Source organism: Bidens hawaiensis, unplaced genomic scaffold (genome assembly GCF_021521415.1).
Source record: "Bidens hawaiensis isolate Kalapana, Puna unplaced genomic scaffold, B.hawaiensis_p1.1 tig00007050_1, whole genome shotgun sequence".
NCBI lineage: Eukaryota > Viridiplantae > Streptophyta > Magnoliopsida > Asterales > Asteraceae > Bidens > Bidens hawaiensis.
In genome coordinates this window covers 32,886-44,829 of record NW_027491486.1, presented here as the reverse complement: position 1 = coordinate 44,829, position 11,944 = coordinate 32,886, and positions in this window count along the sequence as shown.

Sequence of the window (11,944 nt, the reverse complement as noted above, 5' to 3'; positions counted from 1 at the left end):
TGGATTTGATGAGACCCATGACCCGTTTATTTTCTTTACTATAAAATTGTTTCATAATTATAAATAATATATATTTTTTAAAAAAAATCATATATCTATTTTATTATATCCCATTCTTATAGGGTTTTCATATCAAATATTTGGTGAGATTAATTTTTAATATAATGAGATGCTATGTAAGACCCCGAAACCTAGGAGTCAAACAGCTGGTCATCATACCCAAATATTTATATGTAAATGTCAAAAACAGTTTCAATTTATTAAAACAAGTCTAGAGTGTTATGCAGCGGAAAACATCTAAGTATAAAACCCAAACCGGGAACACATCCAAAACCAAAATTTTAAATAATTCATGCGTTAAAAGAAAAGAAAACTATTCGCTTAATTAAATTCTTCGACTAGATACCTTCAACCATTCGGGTAGCCTCAAGCACCTCCAAGTGGTAACTCCCGACTTCTCAAACTGAAAATCAATCTAACATACACACAAAGTCAGCTTAAGCTGAGTGAGTTCATATTTTTATAAACAACATTTATAAATCAGTTTAAATTAATAAATATAAACATAGTAGAGAAAATAATAAATAATAAATAATAAATAAATAATTTTCCTTAGTCAAACATGCAAACACGGGGCTCCTCGTCCCAAGTCAAAACTCAAGTAATATATTTGACCTGGTCACAGTTTAACAAAATATAAACACGTAACACGAGCCTCCTCACCCAAGTCGAATCTCAAGTAATATATTTGACTCGGTCACCGTATATCAAAACCAAAACATGTAATACGGGCTTCCTCACTCCAAGTCGAAACTCAAGTAATATATTTGACTCGATCACGATTTAGCAAGACGGCGGCCCTACTCACCCCAAGTCACGAGACACAAGGTCAAGGACTCAATTAATATATTTGACCCGCATTAACATAAAATATGCAACACGGGCCTCCTCACCCCAAGTCGAAACTCAAGTAATATATTTGACCCGATCACATTTTATCAAATATATACACATCAATAGACACACCTCCATCAACTTAGTCAGCAATCAACTAAATAACCTCATCAAGCGTAGACTATAAGTAATATGTAATTTCAGAAGTAATACAAGTATATAGACGAGACTAAGTAATATCCTCAAGCATAGACTATAAAGAATATAACTTTAGAAATGCACAGTTATAAGTAAGTTTATGCAATATCAACCAAATAGTTTAAACAGGTAAAATCATAGTAAGGCGTGTATGCTAGCCCAAAAACGTAAAAAGATAAAAAGGGGGCATCATGAAACTCACCCGACACAAGTCACACAAGTACCAACGAGCTAGAGAACCTTTAAGTAATTCCACACAACAATTACTAGTAAAACCGTACCGACTCGCTTATTCTACGAGACGTTCTAAGATGATTTAATTGAACCAAAGCCTTACCCATACTAAATTCACTTACATTAGCCCCCGAGGCTTTAAATTTACCGAAACCACCATTAGTTAAAACCGGGGACAAAAGGGTTTCCAAACTACACCTGGTTTACGTTAATTGTGTCGAATTCGCGCATTAACGAGCCGATTAAGTAATCACCAACCAACTCGGGCCTATTTAGATAAAATTTCCAGTTATTACAGTCCATAAGTCCACATGACACTACACAAGTTGAATTGGTTGGCAATTACCTTGTACAACGCACGTGTAACATCCAACGTTTGTTAAATAGTAAATAATAGAAAGTTTTATGATTATCTGTGTGTCGTTAATTTAGTCGTGTGATAAGTGTGGTTTGTGATTGGGAATTGGGCTTGGGATTGGGTTATGGGCCATAGGGCCCATGAAACCCCTTTAAATACCCAACCACTTCCCCATTTTCTTTTCTTTGCCTTTCTAAGCACACAAACACACACTTCTTTCTCTAGCACCCTCATCTGAATCCAAGCAAAAGGAAGGAAGAATCTTGTGTGTAAACACTATTCAACAACAAATAACACGTCCGGATCCGCGAGTGGTCCAAGATCCAAACCCGAACCCGAGAAAAAAAAGGTGAGCTTGTAACGCCCTAGTTTTGATAATAAATAAATAAAATGTCGCGAGTCGTTTTAGTTATCGTATTATATGGCGTCGTTTAAATTTATTTAAATATTTTAAGAAAAGGGATAAGGTTAAAAGAGACTAATGGGCTTGAGAATGATTTGAGCCTAAAAGCCTTTGGGCTTAGCCTATTTAAACACCTAAAACCCTAAATCATCCTTATCCTTACCATTTCACCATCATTATCCAATCCTTATCACACCCATACACTCACAAACAACCTTCTGTGCACACGTTTCATCTTTAATCCATCCAAGATCTAGTATTATCGTATTGAAAGGTAAACATTTCATTCGTTTTCATTTCGTTTTCTTTTTGTTAAAATTAATAATAAATAAGCAAACAAGTCTAAAAGACGAACACAAACGAGAAGCCAGAACCAATATGGATGAAATCCAATTGAATCACTAAAACAATACTAATAAGGGTTTGACAAAAGGACAGTAACTGTTCTAATAATAATAATAACGGCGAAGCGCCGGAAAAGGGAGAGCCGGTGACGACGGAACCCGGACCCCCAAAAGCTTGGTCAACCAAGATTGAAACTGAATCAAATTTTTGGCGAGGTGGAACTCGTCTCCGATGAAGGGAAAGCGTACACGGGGCCCGAGACGAACCCAAACTTCAAACAACAGAACCCGAACCTCTGTCAGTACATTAGTGAGCATTCAGGGACAGCCGTAACCAAGCAGTCCAAAACCAGATTTGAACCCTGCCAGAACCAAATCCTGTGGACTCGGATAGCCAATCGCGCGACACCGATGCGAAACAGTGAATTCTCATCCCTAGCGAAACCCCATGCGAGTTTGTGAGTTTCGCTTAGCATGCGAAATCCCAGTGCGAAATGACATGCGAATCCTCATGCGAAACCCTCTATGCGAAACTGTGGATTTCTCGTTATCTGTGCGACTTGCCGGGATTCGTAACCGCGGTGGTGAGACCGATGTTCTGGAGCGGCGGCGATGGCGTGGGTATTAAGGTACGGCCGGAAATGGCGATGGGCGGCGGTGGTCTCCGATTGATAAGAAAAAAAGGAGAAGAAAGGAAAGTGAGAGAGAAGGGGGGGTATGGTATAAGGTTAGGGTAGGGTGGGGTGTTAGGTGATGTTATAATAATAATAATAATAACAACAACAACAACAACTCTTAAATATAAATATAATAAAAGGTAAAAGAAATAAATAAGGATAATAAATTCATATAATTAAAAGATGGTAGGGATATGAAGGCATGAACAAAACCCAAACCTGGGACCTGACTTGTCTAACAACCCTTGACCCGTCTCAAACAAAGGAATAGAAGTTGAATACGAACCCACCAGTTAAAGGAGTGAAATCTCTAACAAAGTTAAGTGTAGACTGGAACCTGACAAACCCGAACTCGCTTAAGGAAGCGTTAACTCATTAACACGATAAGAATGTGAAGTAATAATAAGAAGCAAGTATAATATAAATAATAAAGAAACGAGTATAACAAATAAATAATTATATGATAGTAATAAATATGAATAGTAATGAACTAATATAATAATAAAAATAAATGCGATAATGATAAGCGTAGTTAAGAATGTAAACTAATAAAGACGATTCATTAAAGCCAAGTATACTAAGTGAATATGAACGGTTAAAGAAGAATGCATGTCGGTTCCGTTAACTTAAAAGTTAACCCCGTTAACTTTAGAAATGAATAATAAGAGGTTATAGAGGATTAATGCATGTACATTATTAACAGTTAGTCGAGCCCAGCTGAAGAGAGGAATTACCATTAATTCAGAGAGGAATCGATTCCAGGTGAGTTATAGCCCCTTTCTCTGTGACGATTTTTTGGGGCTGTGTGCATACTCCTATGTGATAGTTAATACAATTATCCTAAGTGATAAGTGTATGATTATTTATTTAATGTTATTATTAATTGATTGTATGAAGGTGCGTATATAAATATAATTATTATATATGCAATTGAAAGACGTGTAAAGTATGCACGTATGATAGGAAACATATGAAGTAAATGTATGGACGATTGACGGGACATGTATGGATGTATGGTTAAGAGAGACAAAGGGACCAGACCCTAAAAATATCTGAGATTGTGATAGAAGGGACCAGACCCTGATAATATCTGAGATTGTGATATAAGGGACCAGACCCTAAAAATATCTGAGATAGCAGGGACCAGACCCTAATAATATCTGAGATTAGAGGGACCAGACCCTATTAATATCTGGGATAGAAGGGATCAGACCCTAATAATATCCGAGATAGTAGAAGTAGGATAGTTTACGGGATGCCTTAGGAAAGTAGGAAAGGAAGTGTGTAAATACGTATGTATGAATATAAAGTATATATGAATGAGTAATAGCAAGTAAAGTATGGACGTGAATGTATTGTATGTTAATTGATTTACTAGAACTCACTCAGCGTAGCTGACTTTTAGTATGCACGCAGGTGAGTAGGATGAGACAGGTTGCATGAGGGAGACGCGTGGCAAATAAAGGAAGACTGGCATCGAAGAAAAGAAGATTCACGTGTTATTTATATTTAATGATCAAGACTTATGTTGTTTCCGTTTAAGACATCGTATTTAAGTTATGTAAGAATGAATGACTATTATTTCCACGAAATGTTTTAATTAACTCTGATTTTACTAATTATGTGAAAGAGTAAATCCAACCAGCGAGAAAGTAGGGCACCCGGGTCGGGGGGCCTTACAGAGTTTGGTTAAAAAGGTTAAGTTTCGAGGTCGGATTCGACATGCAAACTGATATACTAGTAGATCGGGCAGTAGGAAGTGAGAAAATGTAAACTTGGTAGCCCGTAGCCCAACGGGTGTGATTTAGGACAAAAATGTTATGTTTGGACTATGAAAAACACGGGTATACAAAGCTGGTACAACCCAAAACCCATAAAAAGGGTAGAATCGGGCCCTAAGGGAGAGTCACAGAGGAAAACGGCTTTAAAATGGTAAAAAAACAAAGAAGGGAAAATAATTCGCATCGAACAAGCCATGCGAAGCGAAACTTCTATGCGAAGAGAAAGTTCCATGCAAAGAGAAACTCCATGCGAAATTCCAGGCTCTGCCCCTTGGATCCTGCTAGGGGCTGCCGCGAAATTCCAGGCTCTACCCCTTGAAACTCCATGCTAGCATCTTTCAACAAATCAAACAGATCCTCAATCTGTGGCCACGAATATCTATTCTTCACCGTGAGCTTATCACTTCTAGATAGTCATGAACTACTGGAACATCCTTCAATCCTTTTGTCTAGGCCATAGCTTTGACAACATACGCCAGGTAGGCACTGCACCCTAGCCTTATCAAACCTTCGGCATTTATCATCAAAATGACGTTAGGCCCCAAACTTTCTTTATCACCGTATACCGTCACCGTACCACCATCCAAAGATTTTAATCTTACCAACTCACTCTTACAGACTATCTGAGCCTAAAACTCAGACAGCTAATCCATTCCGAAACTACATCGAACCCTCCTAAGACCATAACATAAAGAGTAGCAGGGAAATCGCGTCCCTCTAGTTATATCTAACAATTCTTAACCATTCACGAGATTTTAACTAAAGTATCGTTAGTGGTTTCTTCATAGCAGTTTCACGTACACAACTACATTCTTCCTAGTGTTCTTCTTTCACACTCGCTACACCACGTAGCCTCATCCTTTCATTCCTTTTCAATTAGGATTCCTTGACAGTCACCCGTAATTCACGATCATCTCTAATTTCTCAACATTCGCTTTATCACTAACGATCCCAACAAGTTCCCTCATAGAGTTAACTATTGCAGGTACACTACGTGTTTTTAGCTCATTTCATTTGACTTATCTTTGTTTCTTTCATGTTTCTTCCGCTTGGATTCCTAATTTAGGTAGCCTTTAATGCTTCAATGAGCTTTGTTGGCATTGGAATGTGAAACAAGTGAGAAACTCCCATAGTGTAGTTGACTACAAGCTCCAAGAATGATCGTTCCTCATTACTTCCTTCGGTTGGAATCCTACTGCTTTCGTATATCATGTGGCCACACATTTCTTTAAAAGGTGTTAGGTTGGCACGTGTCCTACCACAACATCTAGTACGACGTCCGCGTGCTCGTCTTCTTTTCAACATTTGTCCTATCTTTTCTCTAAGGAAACACAAACGTTATCACTCTAGGAATTTTTAGCACATGATTTGTAAGGTAAGTAGTTAATGACAGCGGCCAAGTGTAATTAACTCTTTACATTACTCCTTAGGTCCTACATACTTCTCTTTATGATTTCACTTGTGCTAGTTTCTACTACTCAATCATGCAAACATACATATAACCTATATTCTTATCCCTAGAAATTAAGCTAGCATACACACCTTCTTCTCTAGCAATTGAGCTACATACACACATTCTTATCTAGCAATTTAAGCTAGCATTTATACATTATTCTACTTTCATTTAACATATATATACATACATTCTTAAATCTTTACATGAACTCAATCATATACTTTATGGTTTTTGAGCTTGCCTGAGCGACACATGGCTTTCTTGAATTGGCATCTTCTTTCTTCTTTTCCTTAAGTCCCATTCTCTGTTCAAGTCTAAGCATATAGGATGCTTATTTCTCTCGAACTTATGCTCTAATACCAACTTGTAAGGCCCCGAGCTTGGGTGCCATACTTTGGCGTTGGATTTACTCATAAACACAGTTCTAAATATCAGAGTGAAATAAAACTTTCGCAGAATAACTCAAAACATTAATTAATATGTTACAAAACAACACATCTTGCCTTAAACATAACATAAACGTTGCATAATCTTTCTTCTCAAGATGCTAGCCTTCCAGTCTCTACCACGTGTCATCCTCAAGCTAGCTCCTTTAATCTATTTACCTGCGTATTAATACTTACCTGTCCATCTAAAATTTAAACATACATACATACATACATGCATGCATGCATGCATACATACATACATGCATACATACATGCATAAATGCATACATACATACATAAATACATCATACACACATACATACATACATACATACATACATACATACATACATACATACATACATACATACATACATACATTCGTTCATACTTCATACTGTCTACATACCTCGGATATTATAAGGGTCCGGTCCCTATATACCTCGGATATTATAAATGTCCGGTCCCTACATACTTTGGATACTGTAAGGGTCTAGTCCCTACATACCTTGGATATTATAAGGGGCAGTCCCTCCATACCTTGGATATATAAGGGTCCAGTCCCTACATATCTTGGATATTATAAGGGTCCAGTCCCTACATACCTTGGATATTGTAAGGGTCCAGTCCTAATAAACCTCGGTTATTATTAGGGCCCGGTGCCCTCTAACATACCTTACAATCCTACCATCGTTACATTTCCTTTCTACTTCCTTCAATCATAACTAATATAACAACTGCGTTCATACTAGTTAATAAATCCATATCCTTCACATTTATACGCAAACATATATCTAGTATACACTTACCAGTTAAGGTAAGTGTATTAATCTAACGCATCGTAGTATGCATACAGCCCCGAAAACATAACACATAAAAAAGGGCTTGAACTCATCTGGAAGCTGTTCCTCTCGGAGTTAATTGTAACACTTCTCCAGAGTTTCCCACGTCTGTCTGTTTAATAATTTATAGCATTAATTAAATATTTCTAACCCTGTCATTCTCCTAGTTTAGTGAAGTTCCTAACGAATCGCATCGCATGGGAAAACAAATCGTATGGAAACCATTCTCATGGAAACCATTCTCATGAAAACCATTCTCATGTAAACTACTCTCATGGAAACCATTCTCTTGAAAACTATTCTCATGGAAACCATTCTCATGAAAACTATTCTCATGGAAACTATTCTCATGGAAACGATTCTTATGGAAACCATTCTCATGGAAACTATTCTCACGGAAACCTTTCTCTTGAAAACTATTCTCATGGAAACCGTTCTCATGAAAACTATTCTCGTTGAAACCGTTCTCATGAATACTATTCTCGTTGAAACCGTTCTCATGAAAACCATTCTCATGGAAACCATTCTAAAGCCATAGTCCGCTGAGGTCCTTACTTAAGACCCGATTTTACCCTTGTTATGGGTTTTGGGCCGTACCAACTTTGTATACCCGTCCTTGTATCGAACCGAAAGCTATTCGTTTTACTCGAACCGACCCAAATAACCCATTTTCTAAGAAGTTCATTACTTTATCACTAATCGTGGCCCGATCTATCATCCTACCAAGTTTCATGCAAATCCGTACACGAAAAATAAGCCTTTTTAATAAAAACGTACCTTTGAGGTTTTTGTTCAAAGTCACTTGAATAGCCCATAACCATATCAAACGAACTCGGAATTGAGTCATTCAAGCGGCCACGCGACCGGGTCGCCGAGCTCTACCAGCACCTCTTACCACCGCCTCCGGAATCCGCCGCCACCGTTGCCGGAAAACCCAAACAGTCGCCGGAAATCTTTATTTTCCACCGTTAAGGTTTTGCTGATAAAAAATGGACATCCCAACCTTTTATCAAAGATCCGTCACGTGGAAATCTTTAATTATATTCTATGAACACTCAGTTAAAATTTGAGACCGATCCGACGATTAGATCTCCGGAAATCATCGGATCTTTGGGGGTTGCTCTCTCAAAAACGGGAATTTGGTGAAGAAAGAGGTTGGAGATGATGAGGATTATAAAATGAGATGGTGGCTATATTCATAGGAACGGGGTAGGGTTTCATGTTTAACTTTTCATCTAATGACACTTAATCCCTTTATACTTTAGATAATTGCACTTATACTATCCATAATTCATTTAAACTCGATTATTTTAAATACCTCGTGAAACTTGGGATGTTACAAAAAGGGACGGTTAATGTAGGTTACGATGGTAGTTGATGCATGAGAGGGGAGGTTAACGCTGGTGGATGGTAATCATCAGGGACGACCCCAAGGATTTAACTACCTCGTCCTGGCAGAAATAAAAAGGCCCATATGCCTAAGGAGTAACGAAGTATGTAAGCTAACTTTTTTAAACGTCAATCAATGTTATAGTTTAAAAAAAGTTGTGGGCTCAATGCATTTAAGTTAATTAACATCCATACCAAAATATATAAATAAAAAAAACTGGCCTATGAAAATTACCGATCACCAATTCTCGCCCTTGTCTGGTATCTAGAAGCCATTGTAAAATATCTCATTTTTAACACTTACTTGAGTTGTTTTGATAATGTGTACTATAGAAATATTTTTACGTGACAAAAGTATTATTTTAGTTATATATTTGTTGAAAAATGATAGCTTTCTTTAATTAAACAGTAATACATACATAAATAATAAATTATATAAGTAAGGTATAATAACTTAATTATATAACTAAAATAACATTAGCAATGAAAACTAAATGTACCTATAATTTTTAATTTTTAAACTAATAATGATAAATTAATTAAAACCTTAATAGTTTGAAGAAATTTACCTACTTTATTTATATGAAATTCTTTAAAAAAAAGGAAATGAAAAGTAAAAGGTACAAAACTTTGCACTGTAATTCGTAAATAGTATTTAGTTAAAATAAAATTAAATAGAAGATAAAAGTCAGTAACAACCACTTCTTCTTCCTTCTTTTCACTTCTTTCTGCAACTCATTTTCCATCATTTGAAAACACATTCCAATGAGTTATTTTCTCTATTGGCTTCACCTATTTTGCAAGTTCATGACCGGAGAGAGTAGTTTCTGGCTTAATTGAGGACAAAAGATCATCGACAAGTTCAACATAAAATCTGGCGACTGGAATTTAGTGCCCCGGAAATAACGTACCTCGGACGGAAGTCCAGCTCGCCCTACCCTGAGGCCGGCCCTGGTAATCATAAGTAAATCGGCGATATAGAGGATAGACCCGCAACAGAGAATATGTAGATGAGAGAAATTATATTAAGGTTTGATGTTAAAAGGGTTTCACAAATAAATGAGATCTTATAACCTGTTTAAGAGTCATCCGGGTTTGGTGAGACCCATGACCCATAAAAATTATTGTTTGATGATTAAGGAGTTTCACAAATAAGTGAGATGTTATACCTGTTTTAGAATTATCCGGGTTTAGTGAGACCAATGACCCACGAAAATTATTGTTTGATAATGAAATGTTTTATAAATAAATAAGATCTTATAACCCATTTAAGGATTATCCGGGTTTAGTAAGAATACCCGTGAATTCGGGTCAAATGCATAATAATCCACCATTCAGGAATGATGCAATCTGGTGGCCTGAGAGGGGGTGGGGAGCAACCACATCACGACACATAGGATTTTCTTGTAGGCAATTATATATATATATATATATATATATGTGTGTGTGTGTGTGTGTGTGTGTGTGTGTGTAGGATTTGGTTCATTTCAGAAGTGTGAGAAGTGCGAGAAGAGATTATAACTAATCACATGATTTCTTTTTTAATTTCTTATTATTTAAATAAAAGGATATGTTAGTAAAATATAAAATGTTTTGTTTTGTAACTCATACTCATTAATGGTTTAATTAATATAAAGTTACTAACAAATGATAAGTTAATTTATTATTATTATTATTATTATTATTATTATTATTATTATTATTATTATTTATTTCATCTAAAATTTGAACAATGAAAATCCATTTGATATGAAATCATTTTATTCTAACACATGGCTTATTTTGATCTCTAATGTAAAGTGTTATTTATTTATTTATTTATTTTATTTTAATCAACTAATGTAGTGTAGGCTTATCTTATGTAATGTAGATAAAGTTACGTAGTCTAATGTATGCACACTTTCAAATTTGGTATAGTCATAACTAATGTAGTGTAGACATGTCATATATAGTCTTGGAAAAACTAATGTAATGTAGGCTTACTTTCAAATTTTGTGTAGTCATAACTAATGTTGTGTAGATATAATCAAATGTACAGTGGGCAAAAATAATATAGGGTAGGCACACTTTCAAGTGTTATATAGTCATAACTAATGTGGTGTAGACATATCATATGTAGTGTAGGCAAAACTGATGTAATGTAGGCTCACTTTCAAATGTAGTGTAGGCACACTTTCAAGTGTCGTATAGTCATAGCTAATATAGTGTAGATATATCTAGTGTTGTGTAGGCAAAACTAATGTAGTGTAGTGTAGGCGCACTTTCAAATGTTTTGTAGTCATAACTAATGTATTTTAGATATATTTAATGTAGTGTAGGGACACTTTCAAATGTTGTGTTGTCATAACTAATGTAGTGTAGAAATATCTAATATAGTGTAGGCTATATGTGGGGGATGACCACATTTGGTTCACCACTGGGTTCAGCAGGGGGACCCCTTGGGACTTCTTCTTTTCGCCTTAGTTCTGCACCCACTTGTTCATCTTGTCCAGGATTCCTGTAAGCTCCTCTTCCATGCTTGGTACTTAGATGATGGTACAATTATTGGAGACACTAAAGAGGTTGCTAAAGCTTTGGATATTATCAGATTAGAGGGCCTCCGGATGGGCCTTGAACTTAACATTAAGAAAACAGAAGTATTTTGGCCGTCATGCAATGGGGTTAAGGTGCAGGAGGGGATGTTTCCCTATGAGATTGGAAGGCCAACATTAGGTGTGAAACTCCTTGGGGGAGCCGTTAGTCGGGATGCACAATTCATCAGCGGACTTGCTGTGAAAAGGGCTTCGTGGGTTGTAGAACTGATGAGCCATCTCCCACGTTTGTGGGACCCTCAATGTGAGCTCCTTTTGCTTCGATCATGTATGGGATTAGGTAAGTTGTTGTTCGGCCTCAGAACGTGCCAGCCCGAGTATGTAGGGGAAGCTGTTTCTGTTTTTGACA